Source organism: Mesoplodon mirus (assembly GCF_964341445.2).
Source record: "Mesoplodon mirus genome assembly, chromosome: 3".
NCBI lineage: Eukaryota > Metazoa > Chordata > Mammalia > Artiodactyla > Ziphiidae > Mesoplodon > Mesoplodon mirus.
Window position 1 is genome coordinate 34,929,330 of NC_138978.1, and position 21,378 is coordinate 34,950,707.

The 21,378-nt window shown below is 44.3% G+C and overlaps 1 protein-coding gene across 7 annotated transcripts in view; it reads left to right on the top strand.

Moving 5' to 3' along the window:
* MACF1 (microtubule actin crosslinking factor 1) overlaps positions 1-21,378 on the top strand; it is a gene marked incomplete at its 5' end in the record, with an annotated part of 343,589 nt that overhangs the window by 37,939 nt on the left and 284,272 nt on the right. The gene's annotated exons all lie outside the window — the stretch shown is intronic.

The following is a 21,378-nucleotide window of genomic DNA, read 5'->3' on the forward strand; positions in this document are numbered from 1 at the left end:
GGTAGAGAAAAGGAAACAGAGTATGATAGTTTAAACTCTTCTGTGGCTTAGAGAGCAGAATGGTTTTTGGGTTTTGTTTTGTTTTGTTTTGTTTTGGGTCACGCTGTGTGGCATGCGGTATCTTAGTTCCCTGACCAGGCATCGAACTTGTGCCCCCTGCATTGGGAGCGTGGAGTCTTAATCACTGGACCACCAGGGAAGTCCCAAGGGCAGAATGTTTTGATTGCTTGGTTTAGGGGTCTTGGGGTCTCCTAATAGGAGAATCTATTCTTTTGTTGATAGAAAGGCCTCACTTCATTCTTCATTCTTTTTCTGTGAGTAATGTGGACCTAGAAAAAGTCTTGTGTTGAGGGTTTGGTACCTGCCCCCGAAGGGAAAGAGATCACTCTTGGACTTGATTTTTTTTCCATTAGTGGTTTCTCATTATCAGAAGTTGAAAATTAGTGCTTTGAACGGAGTATAGAGTATAACAGTATAAATATAGCTAAGACCCTAGTACGTTTATAGTGATTGGGCTTTTTTTTTTTTTTTTGCTGCATTGGGTCTTTATTGCTGCGCGCGGGCTTTCTTTATTTGAGGTGAGTGGGAGCTACTCTTCGTTGCGGTGTGCGGCTTCTTGTTGCAGTGGCTTCTCTTGCTGTGGAGCATGGGCTCTAGGCACGTGAGCTTCAGTAATTGTGGCATGTGAGCTCAGTAGTTGTGGCTCACGGGCTCTAGAGCACAGGCTCAGTAGTTGTGGTGCACGGGCTTAGTTGCCCCGTGGCATATGGGATCTTCCCGGACCAGGGATTGAACCTGTGTCCCCTGCATTGGCAGGCGGATTCTTAACCACTCTGCCATCAGGGAAGTCTGGGACTTTGGTTTTAAAAATACCTTTTTAAAGTACGTTGTTTTAGGCTAGATGTCTCCCCACTTTTTGTGGGATGATTTAGCTGCGGACTAATCTGGAGGGAATAACAATACTAAATGACTTTTTTTTTTTTTTTTTTTTTTTTGCGGTACGCGGGCCTCTCACTGCTGTGGCCTCTCCCGTTGCGGAGCACAGGCTCCAGACGTGCAGGCTTAGCGGCCATAGCTCATGGGCCCAGCCGCTCTGCGGCACATGGGATCTTCCCGGACCAGGGCACGAACCCATGTCCCCTCCATCGGCAGGCGGACCCTCAACCACTACGCCACCAGGGAAGCCCACTAAATGACTTTTAAATCATCAAACATTGTGATGTTACTGAGACTGTCTTGGTGGGGAGAGTTTTGGTCCACAGGAATAATGTGGGTTTCCTTTCTTTCCCTTCAGATAAATCCTCCTACGTGTCCCATTTTCTGGCTATGGGAGGGATGGACAGTGGGGAAAAGTTTGTACACTCATCTCATTGTTCAGGTCATTTCCTGGGTGCGGTTCTGCTGAGCTTCCTCTGAGAGCTGACTCAGGAGTTTTCTTCCATTGTGGTAGTGTTCTTGTTTTTACATGCCATACCAATTTATAGCCTTGGCAACAAATTTGAGTTTGGGGCAACTTCATTTGGAGGTGTCAAGTTGGGAATGAGGAAAGTAAAAATATTTTCAGAGGATCCTTGAGAGGAAGGTTCCTTTCGTTGGGCACACCAGTTCTCGTTAGATGCTGTGGCTTGAGAACTGAAGCATTCTAAGCGTATGTTCTTCCTTTTTGATGTCACCGATCCCTCTGAATAACAGTTATTTGTTTGTCTTTCTGTGCCCCATGAGACTGTGCATCTTGAGAGCTAACATCTCATCCATCTTTTTGTCCCCAAAGTTTAGCGCAGTGCCCAACTTGAAGTAAGTGTTTACAAATGTATGTTGAGTTGAATAATGGGGGGAGGCTTTAAATGCATTGTGTGCCGGCAGATGCATGCCTAGCATATTGAGTTGGGAGGCATTAGTAGAAAGCGGAGATAGGAGAGAGAGATAAATAAAGGAATTTTTGTGAATAGGACATAGGGAATTTTTGTTGCTGAAGAATTTCTTGAGAAACAGTTGTTTTGCAGTCTTCCTTTATGTGAGAAAGCATTTAAAAATTGAGCCTTAGGGGACTTCCCTGGTGGTTCAGTGGTTAAGACTCTGCCCTCCCAATGCAGGGGGCTGGGGTTCGAGCCCTGGTCAGGGAACTAGATCCCGCATGCCGCAACTAAAACAATCCCACATGCCACAACCAAGACCCAGCGCAGCCAAACAAACAAATAAATTAAAGAAATAAAATAAAATTAAAAAGTTGAGTGTTAGTTCCATCTGACTAGCTAATGACCTTCCATAAGGCTTCCAGTCCCTGACCTTCTTTGTAGCAAGGACTAAAGATACGTGCCTGTACCTCTTAAATGGAGAGATTCAGCAAAGGGAGGGGATCAGGATTAGACTGTGCATGGGAGAGAAAGCATTGAGACCCTGCTAACCAGCACTGTGGAAATATAAAGCTGTTATTATGGCGGTTGCTGTTGGCAAACAGAAAGTCTCAGCCTCTTCCCTGGTTTGTATCCCACACCCAGCCACAACCTCAGATTGGGTGGATGCAGACTTTAAATACTGGGGTCACCTGTACCTGTTGGCAAATGTCCCTTATGGTTTCTCTGAGTCTTGTGCCAACATTACTTTTTGGCTCTTTCCTACATCAGGAAAAAGTGGGAAGTTTGTGGAGTTGTGCTTTTGGTTGGCATTAGGGCACGAGGGGCCTTCATTTTCCACTTTTAACTAGTAACTATCTAAAGTAGTGAATAGCTATAACAAAACAGCCCTGGCTTGGAAATTCTTACCTAGGTAGTGACTGAAGCTTGAGAGGAACTTGGCGTTCCTAAGCCCCAGCCTTGAGAAGAGGGCTGTCATTTCCCTGACATGGCTGGGATCCTGGTCGGCTGATTTCCTGTCTCTATAGGGATGTGATTCCTCCCCCTTCCTTCTGGAAGAATGGGAGTTTTTTCATTTCCTGTTGGATAGCATATTTTCTGAGTACTGGGAGATACTTGCTGGCTATAAATCATCTGGGTTGTGGGGTGGGATGGAAGCCACTTTTGTTTTCAGCAGAACTGCTTTCCTCTGAGGGATATACATATACACGAACCTAAGCTTCCCTGTGCCCCCGGGAGAGACACAGGGCCCCGAGGGATTGTTTTGAATCCTTTCCTGGGCTGTGCCTACTTGACCTGTGGTAGTGGAGCCCCTTCTCCCACTTAGGCCAGAAGAGCTTGGCCCCTCACGGGGCCGGCATGCCATGGATTCCACTCTTGCCTCATCCTCTGGTCAGCCCTTTTGGTGCCTGAATCTACCGGGGAGCAACTGTTGGTCCCTGGTGGAAGTGACACCATTCTTGGAATGGAACCTGGCAGGATGCCCCCCTGAGCCCTGACCGAGTGACACAGGCTGGGACTGGAATCTGGCCACCCAGATTTCCTGCCCTCTGTCCTTACTTGCAGCTTCCTCTCTGGTGGCGTGGGAGCTGGTCATTAACAAGCGAGGCCACCTGTGGACCCACACAGCTGTTTCTGTTCTGCCCATCCAGACTGGCCTGCTCCTCATCCATCTGGAGGGAGAGCAGAAGACAGAAAAGGGAGGAATGGGGAGGTAGTCATTGTGATCCCCTTTGCTTCTCCTGGAGTTTTGCTTAGTGTCTGGGGACCTGGGGTTTAATTTTGTGGCACACTAAATCTTAGGGTTTTTTTTCTTGACTTTGGAGAAGTCCTTAAAAATTCTTACAAAATAGGACATTGCTTGGTAGGTTATGAGAAATGTCATTTCTGGGTTTTGTGTGTAACACAGCTTTTCTTAACTGTGCCAGGGTTTACATGACTAGGTAATTGGTATATTTAAAGTTCTTAGAGGTCATCAGAAGAAGAACAACCTTAGAAGTGGAATTAGTGAGCATGCTGTGACTTTAAAAAAAAAATAAATTTATTTATTTATGTTTTGGCTGTGTTGGGTCTTCGTTGCGGGCTTTCTCTAGCTGCGGCGAGCCAGGGCTACTCTATGTTGTGGTGCACGGGCTTCTCATTGTGGTGGCTTCTCTTATTGTGGAGCATGGGCTCTAGGAGCGCGGGCTTCAGTAGTTGTGGCATATGAGCTTAGTAGTTGTGGCTTGTGGGCTCTAGAGCGCAGGCTCAGTAGTTGTGGCGCACAGGCTTAGTTGCTCTGCAGCATGTGGGATCTTCCCGGACCAGGGCTTGAACCCGTGTCCCCTGCATCGGCAGGTGGATTCTTAACCACTGCGCCACCAGGGAAGTCCTAATATGATTTTTTTAATGTGGTAAAATGTACATAAAATTTACCATTTTAACCATTTTTAAGTGTACAGTTCAGTGGCATTAAGTACATTCACACTGTTGTGTAACCATTACCACTGTCCATCTCCAGAACGTCCCAAACTTAAATTTCATACCCATTAAACAGTAATTTCCATTCCTCCCCTCCCCCAGCAACCACAATTCTGTTCTCTGTCTCTGTAAGTTTGACTATTCTAGGTACTTCATGTAAGTAGACTCATACAATATCTATACTTTTGTGATTGACTTATTTCACTTAGCATAATGTCTTTAAAGTCCATCCATATTGTAGTATATGTCATAATTTTATTCCTTTTTAAGGCTGAATAATATTCCTTTGTATGTATGTACCACATTTTGTTTATTCATTCATCCGTTGATGGACCCTTAGGTTGCTAATAATATGATTATTTTTAGTGACAATATTGTTGGACTGATTCTCTATAGTTAGAACTCCCAAAGCTGGGAGGAAGAGGTTGAAGTGACGGAAGATACCATTGTTTGTGTGTCGATGTCATCTCTCTGCGTTTTGGTTGCAGGACATATTTTGATTGGAGTCTGACAAATAATGGAGCCCATTCTGATTGGAGCCCATATAGAGGGCCCAGGTCTGGCAGAACTCCAGGGGAAAAAGTATTGCTTCTTAGCCTAAGCAAGGATTAGACTTTTCCCCAGGAATAGACTGCTTTTCAGTGCCTGTAGCTTACCAGCTTTGCCTTTCCTCCTGCCCTCTTCTGCTCTTACTATGAATAGGACTCTTGCTGTTGTGACATACCTAGACTCTTAATTTGTTTTACACAGGTCAGGGCCTGAGGGGGAATTGTCGTACAACCATACAATGAACGGCCAGCTGTGTGCCAACCTGGCTTGTAGGATTTGTAGGATATATACACACATGTGTGTACACGTATACAAATATATGTGTGTGTTCATATATATGCATGTGTATATGCACACACATATCCTGTCATTGACAGTTGACACAATATAGAAGCTACATGCTCTCCTTTGGCTTCCCCTCAACCAAGTCCACCACTAAAATGTGTACATTGGCAACAGGGGGTCCCAGGATGATGGGAGAGGTCTCCAAGGGGATTGAAGCACAAGAGTCTAAGCACGGTGATCTTGACAGCTTGAATAGTCTCTTGCAGTTTCTACCAAAATTCTGAAGAGAGTACTCTGCAGCTCTGACTTCTTTGCCCATCTTCAGGCCTGAGTTTGACCTGGAAAAGTCCAAGAGCTCAGGCTTCTGCATCCTTCACTTATGCTGGACATAGTGAGTGGGGTCTAGAAGGAGAGGCAGCCCCTCCAAACTCCTGGATCCCTCTGTGTGGACTCTCTTGTTTGTTTATAGAGGTTAAAGGACAGTCTGTACTGATTTGTCCCCAGTCCCTCTCTGGGCTTAAGGGGACTTCGGTGTCATTGGGGTTTTTTGCCCCATTGTGTCAGGGATACAGGGGCACGTCCCCTCAGTGCACTCCTCCACCCATGTTGATCTACCTGCATATTTCCTGTTCCATACCTTCATTGTCTTCATACCAGTTATCTTTCAGAAGCTATTCAGGATGATTTTATGTTGTCAATATAATGTGAGTGAACTAATTCTATATTAAGTTAATGAAGATCACACTTATTATTCAGTTCTAGTTGTATAAATACTTATGATTAAAGAATTATGGTCATGCTTTGCGAAGGCTGCTACAGAAGAGGATCTAAAAATAAACCTTAAAAAATCTATTTTAGAGAAACAGATTAAATATGAACGACAGTAGGGGGCACTTATATGACAGTGGAGTAAAGACAAGCACAAGTGTGTTCAGTTTGATTTTTGAACTTTAACTTGTTCCTTGGAAAGTTAATATTTTTTCCTTGGGCAATCCTCTTTAGGTAAAACTGACAGTTGAATTTTAAAGATAAAGATATTTGACATGATCAGCAAGTTATATTTAACCCTTTGTTGACTAAAAATGGACTTTCTTCAAAGTTTGTTGTTTATTTTCTTACTTTCAGATACTCTTTGGCAAGCAAGAATTACTAGGTTAAAATTATATTATTTCATTCAAGTATAACAACATATAAAGCTTTAAAAATTTGTCTGAAACAATCTATTGGAAGCCTCAATTTCTGTATCAACAAATTTGTGCTCCTCTAGATTATGCGTTTACCGATCACTCAAGGATCTTGTTTAAACACTTTCTCCTACAAAAACAATGAGTGAAAACAAACAAAAAAACAAAGTAAATGTACTCATGTGTATTTAAATAGAGGTACCAGCAAACACTTGAAAAATGGCTAAGAGGGTTGAACACTTTGCACTTCATTTTGTAGCTGGTGTTAGGTGAACAAAGATTTGTCTTAATTGAATAATGATGTCAAATGGTCCGAAAGGCCCAGTCTTTGTGAGCTGTCTCTCTTCTGGATTCCCGAGGAGCAGCTTTGATGAGGAATAACAGTATCGTTTTCAAGCTGGCCCCTGCACAAACTACATAATTATAGTTATTCCATTTTCTATACATACAGTATAGCTGGCTCTTGACCCCTGAAAATGGAGCAGAGGCATGCTGAATACTTCAGGCTTATAGATAAATCCGGAAACTGATTTTAACCCACTGTTTCATCATTTACTCCTACTTGAAATACCAAAGATGCTTAGAGGAGGAAAAGTGAACAGTGAACAGATTCTTCCCCCTTGTTTGCTCTTTTCCTGCCTTTTTAATGTTACCTCCCATTATTCTTTACAGCTGGAATGAACTAGTGCGCCCCCCCGCCCCCCATATATGCCCTGTGTTTTCATGCCTTTGCTTATGCTCTTTCCTCTACCTGGATTTTCCTTTCATTTCCATATCTTACTTGTCCTTCCACATCCATCTCTCATGTCACTTTTTTTGGGGGCAACATTTCCTGGTCCCTTCAGGTACAAGTCATATCTTTCTAAACTTACATAACATTATTGAAAGAAATTCACTTAAAAGTAATAGCAATAATAACAACTGACAACTGACATTCATACAGCCTTTTACAGAATGCTTTCGCATGTATTAGCTCTTTTGTGCCTCACAGGTAGTTATTTTGCTTGACAGCCCTGGAAACTAAGGCTCAAGGAGGTAAGGTGACTTGCCTGAGGTCACACACAGCTGGAACTGAGTGTAAGTATTGTGACCTCAAGTGCAGTGTTCTTCCCATCAAAGAATGCTATCTGCTGATTCTTATCACTTGCTGCTATGTGTTGCAGTTACTTCTGTAGATGTCATGCCTGATGCACTGCTTTGTGCTGTCCTTAAAGGAAGGGTTAATGCCTTGTTCTTTGTGGCCTTCATAATCCCATAGCACAGAGTACTGCATGTAATAAGGCATCGATAAACATTTGAAAGGCTGATGATGTGTTGGGGAGATGTTGATGAATGCATGTACCTGGCACAGTGCCTGGCACACAGATGCCTAATAAATATTTGTTGAATTTAATTGTAAAATGAATCAAAGGCCATAGTTAATAAGAGCGTATATGGCACTTACCAGGTGCCACACACTTTTATAATTGCTTTGCCTGATACCAAGTCATTTAATCCTCACAACAATAAAATGAGGTGGGTACTGCTATTTCCATCTTACACTTGATGAAACTGAGCAACAGGAAGGCTAAGTGATGTGCCGAGGTCACACAGGTGGTGAGCAGTAGAGCTGGGCTTTATACTGACAGGCGGTCGGCCCTAGAATCCGCACGTACTCTTAACCATCATGCCACAATCAGTTGTTCGGGATATTTTTACACTGTTAAGTTCCTCCTGAACTCCTTTCTGTCTTGGGTGTGTCTCAAATGAAGCAAGCAGAAGCAGCACAGCTTGTGAATTGAGCAGTGGTTCTCAGACTTTAGCCTGCATCAGAATCACCTGGAGGGCTTGTTAAGCCATAGATTGCCGGGCCCCACCCCCAGCTTCTGATTCCGTGAGTCTGGGGTGGGGCTTGAGAATTTATATTTCTAACAAGTTCCCAGGAGATGCTGCCGGTGTGGGACCACTTGGGTAGAGTATAGGGGTTGAGAGCATGGACTCTTGAGGTTAAGCTACCAGGGTTTGAATCTTAGCTCTGCTGTTTACCATCAGTCCTCATCTGTAAAGTGTCTGCACCGATAGCACCTACGTCGTAGGATTCTCCTGGAGAGCGAATGAAATGATACATGTAAAGTGCTTAGAATGTGCTTGGTGCCCAGTAAACGTGCATTGTTAGCTACAGTAACGGTGATAAGACATGGCTCCTGCCTCTGTAGAGTTTGCAATCTAATGACGTATCGACTTAAACCTAATAAGTGATAAAATGATGTGAAATTAGGTATTGGTTTACGAGGTTCTGACTGTCAAGGGCCTTAGAGGTGAAGTGTGTGTATGCTGTGGGGCGGGAGAAGCAGTGAGGGAACAGGAGGAGGAGAAGAACCCGGGACGAGGAGGTGATGGAAAATTACACAGAATTGAGGGAGGTTGGGGCAGTCAATGGTTTCCATTTTACAACCAGAGAATTGGGGGGGTGGGGGTGTTGGAGAGAGAGACACAGAGAGAGAGAGACTGAGAGACGCAGAGAAAGACTGAGGGACACAGAGAAAGACAGAGAGACACAGAGAAAGAGAGACTGAGAGACAGAGAAAGAGAGACTGAGAGACACAGAGAAAGAGACTGAGAGACAGAGAGACACAGAGAAAGAGAGACCTAGAGACACAGAGAAAGAGAGACTGAGACACAGAGAAAGAGACTGAGAGAGAGAGAGATGCTTGCACTCTGTTGGCCAGAGAGAGAACTAACTCGTTTTCCCATTTCTCAGAGCCGGTAGCTGGTCTGAAGGTGAAGCTGCTGGCAGTGTGCTCTTTGTTGGGAACAGTGGCTAAGGAAGTGGCTTGCTACTGGCTTCTGGAACTGGGCTCTGCAGCCTTTATCCTCCACAGCTGATTCACATACTTTTGATTCTTGCTGAGAAAGGCATTTGTTAGATTTGGAAGTTTTCAGATTCCAGCGCCAGCTGGACAGCTGACCCTCTGGTAACTGTTTCCCAAACTGCCAGCCCTCTGTTGCCTCATCTCCCTGGGCCCCTTCTTTTCGACTTTGAAGCCATATCCTATATTTGGTGAAGTAGCCAGTTAGGGGTTGGAGGAGGATTGACGGGGAGTCTCTCCCACCTCAGAATTCTGGATGGATGGAGTATGGGCTTAGGAACAAGATGTATCCTGCTTAAAAACTTTAACCCCTTCTTTGTCGGGCATGCTCAGGTGACAGCTTACAGTGCTAAGAATGTGCCTCTCTCTAGCTCATGGGTAAGGAAGGAGCAGTGTTTATTTTTGGGTGTCCTGAAGAAAATATTTGGGAGAAGGAGTGGGGAGAAGCCCAGACAGCTCCATTTATGGTTGAGCAATGCTTGGTATTCAACAGAGGGACCGTATGGGCCGCGGGAAAGAGCTTAGCAGTCTCGTTGTTCACCTCTTGCTCCCTCCATTCAGGGATGATCAGGGACACCTTATGAGCCATCACAATGGGATAGGTGTTCCTTGGGCTGACATGAGCCTCACCCTCAAATCCCAGGTGTCTTCTGCTCCGCCAGCCTGCTGAATCACCACCTAGGAATGGCAGTAGCCAGGATGCCTCCTGCAGTGCCTGGAGCACTCTCGGCATGGTGCGCCGTTGACTGGTCTTGGTCTCCTAGACACTACAGCTCGGGCCTCTTCAGGCCTGCTGGAGTGTTAGGCTGGGTCTTAGCTCCCCTTCCAGCTTGTTCCACAAGGCGATGACCTACTTTTCAGAGACAACTAAGTGTTTGTGAGCAGAAGAAGGCGGTGACCCGAGTGAAGGTGAAGCAGAGCTGCATTAAACAAACATTGGGAGTTACTTTTTTTTGGTCTCGCATAGCAGGGCCCACCCACCTCAGTCCCAATGGAACGGCTGACCAGGCTAATGTGGGGGCCAAGTTCCAGAAGCTTATGAAGATAGGCAGCCACCCTTGAATGCTCGTTTCTTCCATCGATGTACTTTAGTGTAAGAGAGAGCCTTTTATAATCATTGTACCCTTTGTCTTTTGGGTGATAGGGGAAGGCTTGAAAGGAAGTTGGGGCTCTTAACAGTGTGTCAGCGCTATAAGCCAGCAGTCCCTTCTGGTGACAGTATTCTGCTTCATTTGTAGTCCCTCTGAGAGGATTTGAATCTTTTTCTTTTGTACAGGCTGGGATAATAAGCTGGATGGGAGCCCAGATATTTAGGGAACAAGTGAGTAGCTTGTTTAGGTTTTCCTGTCCTTGTGAGACAAGGTTTAGATTCAGTTTTTGCAAGTGAAAGGAACTGAACTCACTTTTCTCTTCCCTGGATGTCACTTACCTTATTACCAGACCTCCAACTTCTGCTTCCCTGTTGAATGTGATTATTATGCTCGAGTTGTCACCCTTACAGTTGTAAGTTAGCACTGGGGGAAGGATCCAAGGCCCTGACATGAGATGGACAGTGACTCTTGTCCTATATCAGCTGGCTCTAGGGCCCTGGGGGAATTGCTATACTTGCAATTGGGCCGTTTGCTAAACTTTTAGTTTCAGCAACTCCATACACACGACAACTCCCAAATCTCCCTGTTAATAAAAAGAAGAGTTACTGATGTTGCACCCAGAGATCCAGATCAAATCTTAAAGTCCAGGAAGGAAGATGCTTAGGAGAAGAACTCAACCCTGCCACTCTCTCCCTGGAATTCCTTCTGATAACCTTAGAGGTGTCAGTCCCACTTGAAGAACTAGTTTACGTATCAGAGCAGGGCTTGGAAGGCAGCATGGCATCAATGTTGGTCTTGTAGATGGCTAAGTTTCTTGGGGAAGAGATTTGAGGTGACCTGAAATTGCCCCCCTCCTCCTAGGAATCCCAGAATCTGGTCACAACCTCCTTTCTTCCACTTTTCCCATCCCTTTATGCCCAGGAAACCTGGTCTCTGCTTATTTCGTAGTCTCTCAGCCTCTTCGTGGTGTCATTGTCCTCCCATCTGTCCTACATGGCCACTCTTGCACTGACGTTCTCAGGTCTCTTTCTTTCTGCCACACCTTCCTGTCCTTCCTGGCAAAGCCAGACCCATGTTCACTTTCCCCATGGAGCTGCCGAGTTCTGCTGCAGAGCATTGTGCTGACGGGCTCCTTCACAGGTTCATGAGCTCCAGCCATAGCTTGACTCTCAACCCTGCCCTGAAAATCTCTCTGTTCTCTCCTGGGTGACTCCCATTCCTTTTCCTTACAGCAGCTATTCCAGACTTGCACCACTCTCCTCCAACTTGCTCCACCCCACCTTGTAAACTCTCAGCAAAGCCAGTTAGCCTTTTACTGTCCACAGCTCTGCCTCTCAGCTTAACTGTAATCTTCCCCAGTCCTCACCTCATTCCCTCTTGTTTCAGAGGCAGTCCTCCGGGCAAGTACATAGTTTGTATTCTTAGTGTCTCCTCACCTAGTGACTCTTCATAAGTTTTCTCCATCCTAAGGAAGAAACATCTTTTAAGCTGTCTCTTCTTCGACCTAACTCTGCTTTTTATTTTTTTAAACTCCTAAACCTCTTTAATAGCCTTTCTTATATTCCTTTAGTCATCTTGACCCATGATAGCATGGCTTTTGTGCTCACTGGCCCAGCTGAAATCGCTCTCACTTACGATGACCTACCTGCAGAATTCACTGTTTCTTTTCAGTTCTCACGTTTGACCTTGTTACAGCTTTTTAAAAAAATATTTATTTATTTATATTTATTTTTTCTGCGCCAAGTCTTAGTTTTGGTGCTCGGGATCTTCGTTGAGGCGTGCATGCAGGATCTAGTTCGCCAAGTAGGGATCGAACATGGGCCCCCTGCATTGGGAGCGTGGAGTCTTACCCACTGGACCACCAGGGAAGTCCCTTGTCACAGCTTTTGACACTGTATTTGGGCCTCTTTTTTTCCCTTCATTGTGTGCTCTCCCTGGACGAGTTTACCTACTCTGGTGATTTCATTTATCAACATTGTCTACGTGTACAGTGATGACTCTCAAATCAAAATCCCTGAATACGAACTTTCCCCTGAGGTCCAAAATTGTATTACCAGATGACTATTGCCCTTTTCCACTTTGAAGTCTATAGAAGTTCTAATGTAACGTATCCAAAACCAAGTTTATCCTCACCCCCCTTTTTTTCCCTGCCCAAACCTGCTTCGCTTCCTATTTATATATATACTATCTCAGATACCAGTATCACTCTCTGCCTGTTTGCCCAAGCTGGGAAATTCAGGTTTGTTTGTTTTTTTGTCTTCCTTCGTTCTCCACATCTGACACTAAGTTCTGTTCGTTCTAGCACAGAAACATTTCCACATCCATCCTTTCCTCCCATCCATGCTGACTGGACCCACTGCCCTATTTTATTTTATTTTCATTTTTTAACATCTTTACTGGAGTATAATTGCTTTACAATGTTGTGTTAGTTTCTGTTGTATAACAAAGTGAATCAGCTATATGTATACATATATTCCCATATCCCCTCCCTCTTGCGTCTCCCTCCCACCCTCCCTATCCCACCCCTCTAGGTGGTCACAAAGCACCGAGCTGATCTCCCTGTGCTATGCAGCTACTCTCTCACTTCATCCCAGCTTACCCTTCCCCCTCCCCGTGTCCTCAGGTCCATTCTCTACATCTGCGTCTTTATTCCTGTCCTGCCCCTAGGTTCTTCAGAACCTTTTTTTTTTTTTTGATTCCGTATATATGTGTTAGCGTACAGTATTTGTTTTTCTCTTTCTGACTTACTTCACTCTGTATGACATGGGTCCATCCACCTCACTACAAATAACTCAGTTTCGTTTCTTTTTATGGCTGAGTAATATTCCATTGTATATATGTGTCACATCTTCTTTATCCATTCATCTGTGATGGACACTTAGGTTGCTTTCATATCCTGCCATTGCCCTGTTTTAGGCACTCATCATCTTTGGCTGTCAGTGATCATGCCGTATCTCTTCTTTTTTTTTTTTTTTCTTTTTGCGGTATGCGGGCCTCTCACTGTTGTGGCCTCTCCCGTTGCGGAGCACAGGCTCCGGATGCGCAGGCCCAGCGGCCATGGCTCACGGGCCCAGCCGCTCTGCGGCATATGGGATCCTCCCAGACCGGGGCACGAACCCGTATCCCCTGCATCGGCAGGCGGACTCTCAACCACTGCGCCACCAGGGAGGCCCCGTATCTCTTCTTAAAAACTCCAATTCTCACTGCCTTCTGTTCTTACACAAGGTAAAGTTCAGACTTGGCTTGGGTATGATTCTCAGTTGTATCCCTTGTTTATGTTGTTTCCTATGCCTTGGATGTTCTTTCCATTTTATCAGCTTCACAAACTCCTATTCTTACTGTTAAGTAATCTTCATCCCAGCTAAAATGAACTAGCCGCCTGTGATGTTCCAGCTTCTTTCCTTCTCTCGAGGAAAAATTTAACTTACCTCCTCATCTGAGTTTTCATGGTACTTTATACATCCCTTTGTGATAGTACTTATCGTCTTGTTTTACAGTTGTCTGTGTAATTGGCTCCCCTAGACCATGAACCATGAGTTCACTGAGGGCAGACTGTGCCTTCTTCTTCCTTTTTTTTTTTCTTTTTTTTTTTGGTACTATAATAATTGCTTGAATTGTTGTGTTGGTTGAATTGTATACAAAGGTCTTGCTATCTCCAGATAAAGGATGTTTGGAAAGTCTAAAAGAGCTCTGTTGCTGTTGGATATTAGCTGTGGTAGAATCTGCTCTTCTCTTTTTATTTCACAAAATACCCTTGTTTATTGTATGAAAATTATAAAACAATAAACAAAACTAAAATTAAACTCACCTAAATTCCCACCACTTTTGAATAACCACTGTATTTTGCTGTATTTTCTTTCAGACATTTTCTTCTGCAAATATATACATATAAATACACATTTTGTAAAAATATACTATTTGTAACTTGTTTTCTTCACTTACTGTATGGTGAAAATCTTTCAGTGTCAAAGGTATGTATTCCTATCATAGTTTACCTTGTTGTCAATATTCCTGTGTGTGGTGCAGTGAGACTTGAGATGGCCTCCTAATTGTTGGACTTTTAGGTAATTTTGCGTCATTTGATGTTATAAACAATGGGATGAATATACTTTGTGTGTGTGTGTATTTGCACATTTAACCACATTTCTTTTATATAAATTCCTAGGCGTGAAGTTGCTGTGTCAGAAGTTATTGGACACTTAAAAAATTTTTAGGTACATTTTGCTAAAGCCCTCTCCATAAAAGTTGTACCATGTGGTTGAGTTTTTATACTTCACTGAGATTTTTTCCGCCTGTGGTAGGTTTTATGTTTCTGTCAGAGGTTTTATCTATTGGAATGATTGAATTAAGGCTATGTTTTGGGAAGACTGATGTAGCAGCACGTGCGACATGGATTGGGTGAGAAAGAGGGAAGTCCTTTTTTTTGTTTCTTTTTAAGGCTGTTTAAGCAATCCAGGTGAGAGGTAGTGAGAATTAGACAGGAGAGGTTGACTGTTGAATAAAGGAGAAGGTGACTGAGAGGTATTTGGGAGAACCGATAGGACTTGATAGTGGGTTGAGCAGAGGATGGTGCCATTACTCAAAGGGGGAAATTCAAAGGAGGCATTGATTTGAGGAGGAAAGATGTGGATTCACTTTTAATAACTTGAGTTCTAGTTGCTGTGGCATGCTCGGGTGGAAGTGCCCCACAGGCAGCGGGCACTGCAGAGCAGCAGTCAGGAGAGAGGCCGGGCTCAGTCTCCTCAGCCTGATCTTTAAAGCCCTCCATAATAACCTTCCCAGCATCCTCTCCAGCTACCTCCTCACATCGAAGCCCGACAAGACTGTCTTTCTGAGACAAATACCGTATGCTAACACATATATACGGAATTAAAAAAAAAAAATGTCATGAAGGACCTAGGGGTAAAACGGGAATAAAGACACAGACCTACTTGAGAATGGACTTGTGGATATGGGGAGGGGGAAGGGTAAGCTGTGACAAAGCGAAAGAGAGGCATGGACATATATACACTACCAAATGTAAGGTAGATAGATAGTGGGAAGCAGCCGCATAGCGCAGGGAGATCAGCTCGGTGCTTTGTGACCGCCTGGAGGGGTGGGATGGGGAGGGTGGGATGGGGAGGGTGGGAGGGAGGGAGATGCATGAGGGAAGGGATGTGGGAACAGATGTATATGTATGACTGATTCACTTTGTTATAAAGCAGAAACTAATAAAAAGAAAAAAAAAAAAAGACTGTCTTTCTGGAGCGTCTTCACTCACTGTGTCTGCTGTACAGATCTTACCCCTTGTTCATAACCCACCCCAAAGTCCTCTAGGAAACCTTCTTCAATCACCCCACTGGAAGTTAGTTCCTAGTTTCCTAAATTCTAGTGGTAATTTTTAAAAGTATCATTTATATTGTACTTTAACATCCTATTTGTACATATGCTTTATTTTCTTCTGCAAGATTGGAAGCTCCTAGAGGTTGAGGACTATATTGTAAACTCCATTTTATCTCCAACATTGCCAGCTCTGTATTTGGCACATAAGTGTCCCAAAATGTTTGGTGATTTATGGAGTAAGTGGAACCAGTTTTAATGTAGTAGTAATAATACACTGGATTATCATCATTCTACAGCTAACACCTAATAAAGTGAGAACACTATGTTTTGTGCATTTTCCTACTTATTTTTCTTAAAATAATACTCAGATATATCAATATTATGGGAGGGGAAGTGGAAGACAGGAGCTGTTCAGTGAGAATCCTCTTTTACTTGTTCGTTGTTTCCCCCAAGATTCTTAAGAGTAGTATATATCTGACCTTTAGCTTTTAACCCCCTCTGCTCTCCTGAAATTGCTGTTGTTAAGGCCACCGATCATCTCCTAATTGCCAAATCCAATGGTAATTTTTCAGCCCTGATCTTACCTGACCTTTCTGTGGTACTTGACACCATGAAATGAAACACTCCATCTTCCTTGAAAGCTCTCCATCCTTAACCTTTTGTGACCTCATCCTTCCCTGATTTTCCTCCTTTGTTTACAGGTTTATCTTCCATTAAACAAAGGTGCTTTCTGGGATTCTGTCTTTGGCCCTCTACATAGTTTTCTTGAGTGGCCTTATTCGTACTCATGGCTTCAACTGCTGGGCCTGATCTCTCTCCTGAGCTCCAGACACTTGTCTCTGAGTGCTGGAGGACTTCTTTTGGATACTGTATAGGTGTCTTTTACTCAACATGTTCCAAACTGAACCCTTCATCTTCTTTCCAGGAAACCTGCTGTTCCTCCCTTTATTTAAGGCATTGTCTTTTACCCAGTCACACAAGTGACTTGACAGTCTTCCCTCTCTTGGTCCATCTCCCCTACCCCACCCTAACTCAAACAGTGATCAAATGCTGTGTAATTTTACTCTCACATTCCTTCATTTCTTCCCATCCTCAATACTACTTTCTTAGTTCAGATTCTATTATTTCTCAGCATACAACCATAACAGTGTCCTAACTAGTCTCCCTCCCTTCTGTTTTGCTTCCCTCCTTTTCACTGCTGCTAAATGCTCTTTATAGAATTAAAATCTGATCATAAAAAAAGTCATTCCCAAGCTTAAACCCTTTCAATGGCTTTCCATTGTCTTTAGGATGAGATACGGTTTCTTTAGCATGGCATACAAAGCTTACATGTCCTGCCATCCTTCCTCCAGGGCAGAGTGTACCCTGCACGCTATCCATATCAAACTTTTTTTTTTTTTTTTTGCGGTACACGGGCCTCTCACTGTTGTGGCCTCTCCCGTTGCGGGGCACAGGCTCCGGACGCGCAGGCTCAGCGGCCATGGCTCACGGGCCCAGCCGCTCCGCGGCTTGTGGGATCCTCCTGGACCGGGGCACGAACCCGTGTCCCCTGCATCAGCAGGTGGACTCTCAACCACTGCGTCACCAGGGAAGCCCTACTTATTGTATCTTGAGGATTAATCCATATCAGCACATATAGACCTCTTTTTCCTCCATGCTTATTATTTCATTGAATGGATGTACTATTGATGTACATTAAGGGTGCTGCCAATCTTTTGCTCTTACAAAATGCTAAAATGAAAAACTTTGTTGTACACTTGTCATTTTACATATGTATATCTTTAGGAAAAATTCTTAGGTGTGGAATTGTTGGATCAAAGGGTATGCATATTTGTAAATTTGATGGATAGTTTCATCCATTGCTTTAACTTTTTATTATGACTATTTCAAGCATATAAACAGGTATAGGTAATACTGTAGCATATACATATGTATCCTCTACATATGTACCCACTACTCATTAAACAGGTGTTGTGCTGACACCCTCATTGAGGTTCTGTCTGCTGGGTGCTTTTAGTACCTCCTTAACATTGTAGAGTACTCCAACAGAATGTTATCTTAGACTCAGAGTAAGAAGATTCTCAGAACTCATACCCTGCCATCCTAGAGTCACCATTGAGCAGTCTATCTTGAACTTAAAAAAATATGTATAACCTCATTGTTAGCAAAAGACAGTTTCAGAGGAGAATTCCATTGTGTTATTTTTAGTACCTGCAATCTGACTCTCAGAAATGTTTATTTTGCTTCCTTTCTCTGCTCAAAAGCAACAAAGAAATGCTACCGGAAGTGGGTGGCCTGTCTTTTTGGAGACTTGTTTTATTTGATGGTGGAGGAGCCCAGTTGAATTGAGCCAGAAGCACAGCATTCCACCCCCCTTTGTCAGAATAAGTAAATGTGGTTCTCCTTAGCAGGCACTTACCTTTAACTGACTTGGAGGTGCAGCTGTGTCTGGGTCCTCATGGAGTTGATGAGAGAAACTGTTCTTGGAGGGGGGAAGATGTTGATCTCTATTACACCTGCATACCTGTAGCCGTTTCAGTAGGCTTTTGTTGAAATAAATTTCCTTCCCTCCCATCTGTCTGCTGGAGACCTCTAACCTTGTTCCAGTGGTAGGTGACTCTTCTGACCTTTTTCGTAGGTCCTCAGAGTGCCCAGCAGTGAGGCTTTTACATTATTTTATGATTTTATAAACCTAGTTTCGGTTGGGGCTATTATAATCTGAGGTCATGCAGGTTCAGATTCACCCTAGAAGCAGGTATTTCTGCCTTCCCTCCCAACTGCTCATTTTTTTTTTTTTTTTTTTTTTTTACTTTGTTTGGACTTGTACTATTATGTAATCACTGTAGGGAGGAGAGGATGCATAGGATTCACCCATTTCTCCATGGACCACACAGCCAAGAAGAAAAGGATCAAGGAGAGGGAGCTGGTTTGAGGGTCTGTGGCCTAAAGCACAAACTCCCTTTAAGCCTGTTGTTGGGCCTTAGTATAGGTCTGACCACACAAAGTACCTCTCCAGGCCACGGGCGAGTGCAGGGTGGGCAGAGCTCCTTGGGTGGGCAGAACTCCTTGGACCTGCACTTAGTTCCCGTTACAGCTTCCCTTTGTCTTGCCCTTTCAGTCCTTTCCTTCTAAGCAGGAGGTCTGACTTCTTTTGTCCTCAGTTCCTCAGCCCTGCAGAGACAGCCTTGGCCCTGGGGACAACCCTTCTTCAGATGGTAAACTCATTTTCTCTGTATAGGACCAGTGGGACAAGGTGTAATTCAACCCCGTGCTCCATCAGACACTGCTGCCAGGAGAGACAATGAAGAAAGTGATCTTTGTTGCTCCCTGAATAGGACTGTGAACCTGGCACCTGCTTTTGTTACTGGCTTCTTAAGTCACTGGAAACATTTTTGTTGTCTTCCTGGGTCAGCAGCTGCTTGGGGGTAACGGTAGCAACTGGCTGTCAGGGTGTCAGTCCTGCCTCAAAGAAAATGATGTCTTTAAGCAGCATTACCTTTTTTTTTTTTTTAAATTTATTTATTTTTGGCTGTGTTGGGTCTTCGTTGCTGCACGCGGGCTTTCTCTTGTTGTGGCTAATGGGGGCTACTCTTCGTTGCGGTGCGGCGGCTTCTCTTCTTGTGGAGCACAGGCTCTCGGCGCACAGGCTTTAGTAGTTGTGGAGCGCAGGCTCTAGAGCGCAGGCTCAGTAGTTGTGGCAAACGGGTTTAGTTGCTCCGTGGCATGTGGGATCTTCCCGGACCAGGGATTGTACCTACGTCCCATGCATTGGCAGGCGAACTCCCAACCACTGCACCACCAGGGAAGTCCCAAGCAGCATTCTTTCATGTCTCTAGACCTCTTGTCTTCAGGGCTGGTGTTGAGAGTGAGCAGCTGGGCCTTCACTTTGACCACCCGTGACCCTTATTTTCTCTTGAGTCTGAGGAGACAGTTTCCTTCCTTTTTCCTTCTGCTCTCTCCTTAGGCTCTGAGTTCCGTGTTCCAGGCACGTAGGTTGGGGCCTGGTGCATGGTGAGTATGCAACAGATGTGTGTGGAATGGGTGAATTCCTTAACTGACTGTGCATATTTAGTGTCACTGACCCTGATGACGTGAGGGTGCCTTGTTGGAGGACAACCTTTGTTTTTAAGAGAAAGGTTGCCTCAAAGGAATATGGAAGGTCTTGATTTCTAGAGGCTTTGGGGAACTGTGGGAACTCCAACATAGGACTTGTTCTCTCCTTCTGGGCCTCGAACTTTCTCCTCAGCTGAAACTCTGCTGGCGGACTTGCCTTCCTGTTTCAGGAGTAATATCCTGAATCTGACTCAGGCCTTCTCTCTACCTGGGCTCCAGCGTCCCTGAGCCCACCCGAGGGCAGGGCAGGTAATTCCTTTTTAGCTGTCATCCTGTCACTATCCTGTCATGGTGTCCTTGAGGACCACACCTCATGCACTGTAGTCTGGACTTCCTGATCTGCCTGCATTCGGTGAAGCTCCACTCAGCTCTTTGGTGTCTGCGCCTTTGTAAAGGTTGTTGGAGACGGCAGGGCTCCCCCTTGTCAGCAGCTGGCCAGAGTGCCTGTTAGACTGCCAGATCCTGAGCCTTTCACATTTGTCTGTGTCTGTCTGGAACTTAGGGCAGACTCTCTCTTACCACCCGAGGTTACCTCTCACTGTTCGCCATCATGGGACCTATGAGGATAAAAGATGAACGGCCACGAGGAGCACAGAGAAGTGTTGGACTGTGGTGCTTTGAAATGCTCTGATTCTGGGGAAAGGTCCCTGGTGTGCAAGAAAACAACTGGAGTCTGGGCCACTGTCCCCCCTCCCCCCTTCCCAAGAGCCTCAAGTTGGAACCATCCCTCATGTCATAGTTCTAAACATCCTTCTTTTTGTTTAATTTTTATCTGATAAAATGGTACTAAACAATTTCAATGGTGAAACACACAGAGGAAATGACAGACTAGCATGTGTTGCCTTTTAAATGCACTTAGTTCAAGTGGCTATTTTAAAAGTCAGTTGTTCCTGCCGTTAGATTCCTGTTGTCTGGGCTGCTTTCCTCCCTTAGGTGGGAGGAGTCTCAGAATTTTACGGGGGCATTAAAGGAAGGGGGCCCAGCTCTTCCCCTGCTGATTGATCATTCCTTTGCAGCTTGTTCTTTTCAGTACTTACATTCAGATTGTTCTATGTTAATTGCTCTCAGATCTTGACACAGACGAGGTCTTAGAAATCAGCTCAGAGGTTCTTTACCTATGGTTCACTAACCCCTATCCACTTGTAAACAAAAGTTTGTAGGTAGGTGAATATGTGCCTTTTCCTAGGGGAGAGTATCTTTAGTTTTCATCATACTCTGACTGGAGTTTGTGGCCTAAAACAAAACAAAACAAGAAGTAGCATTTTATAGGAATTTGGAGCTCCTGCTCACATAGTTAAGGGCAAAGTTGGATCTAGAGATCAACTCTGGAATCCAGGTATCTTGACTCTGTAACCAAAGTTATTTCCACTGTGCTCTCTTATCCATACTCTTCCAGGGGAAATAAAGCCAGGAAACAGACATATGTGATCTGAACTGTCATTTAATGTTTGCCTTTCTCATCCACAGCTTCATTTCACAGATGAGGAATCCAAGGCACCTGGTCTGTTGGACTAGGTGACCTCAAAGACACTTTGATTCTCACAGTAGTATGTTGTAGAATCTATATTTGGTGTTGTGCATGTGTTTACTGTTTCCCCCTGTCTGTTATGCTCTGTAAGCATCAAACTCTCTTTTTTTTTTTTTTCTTTCCTTCGGTACGCGGGCCTCTCAC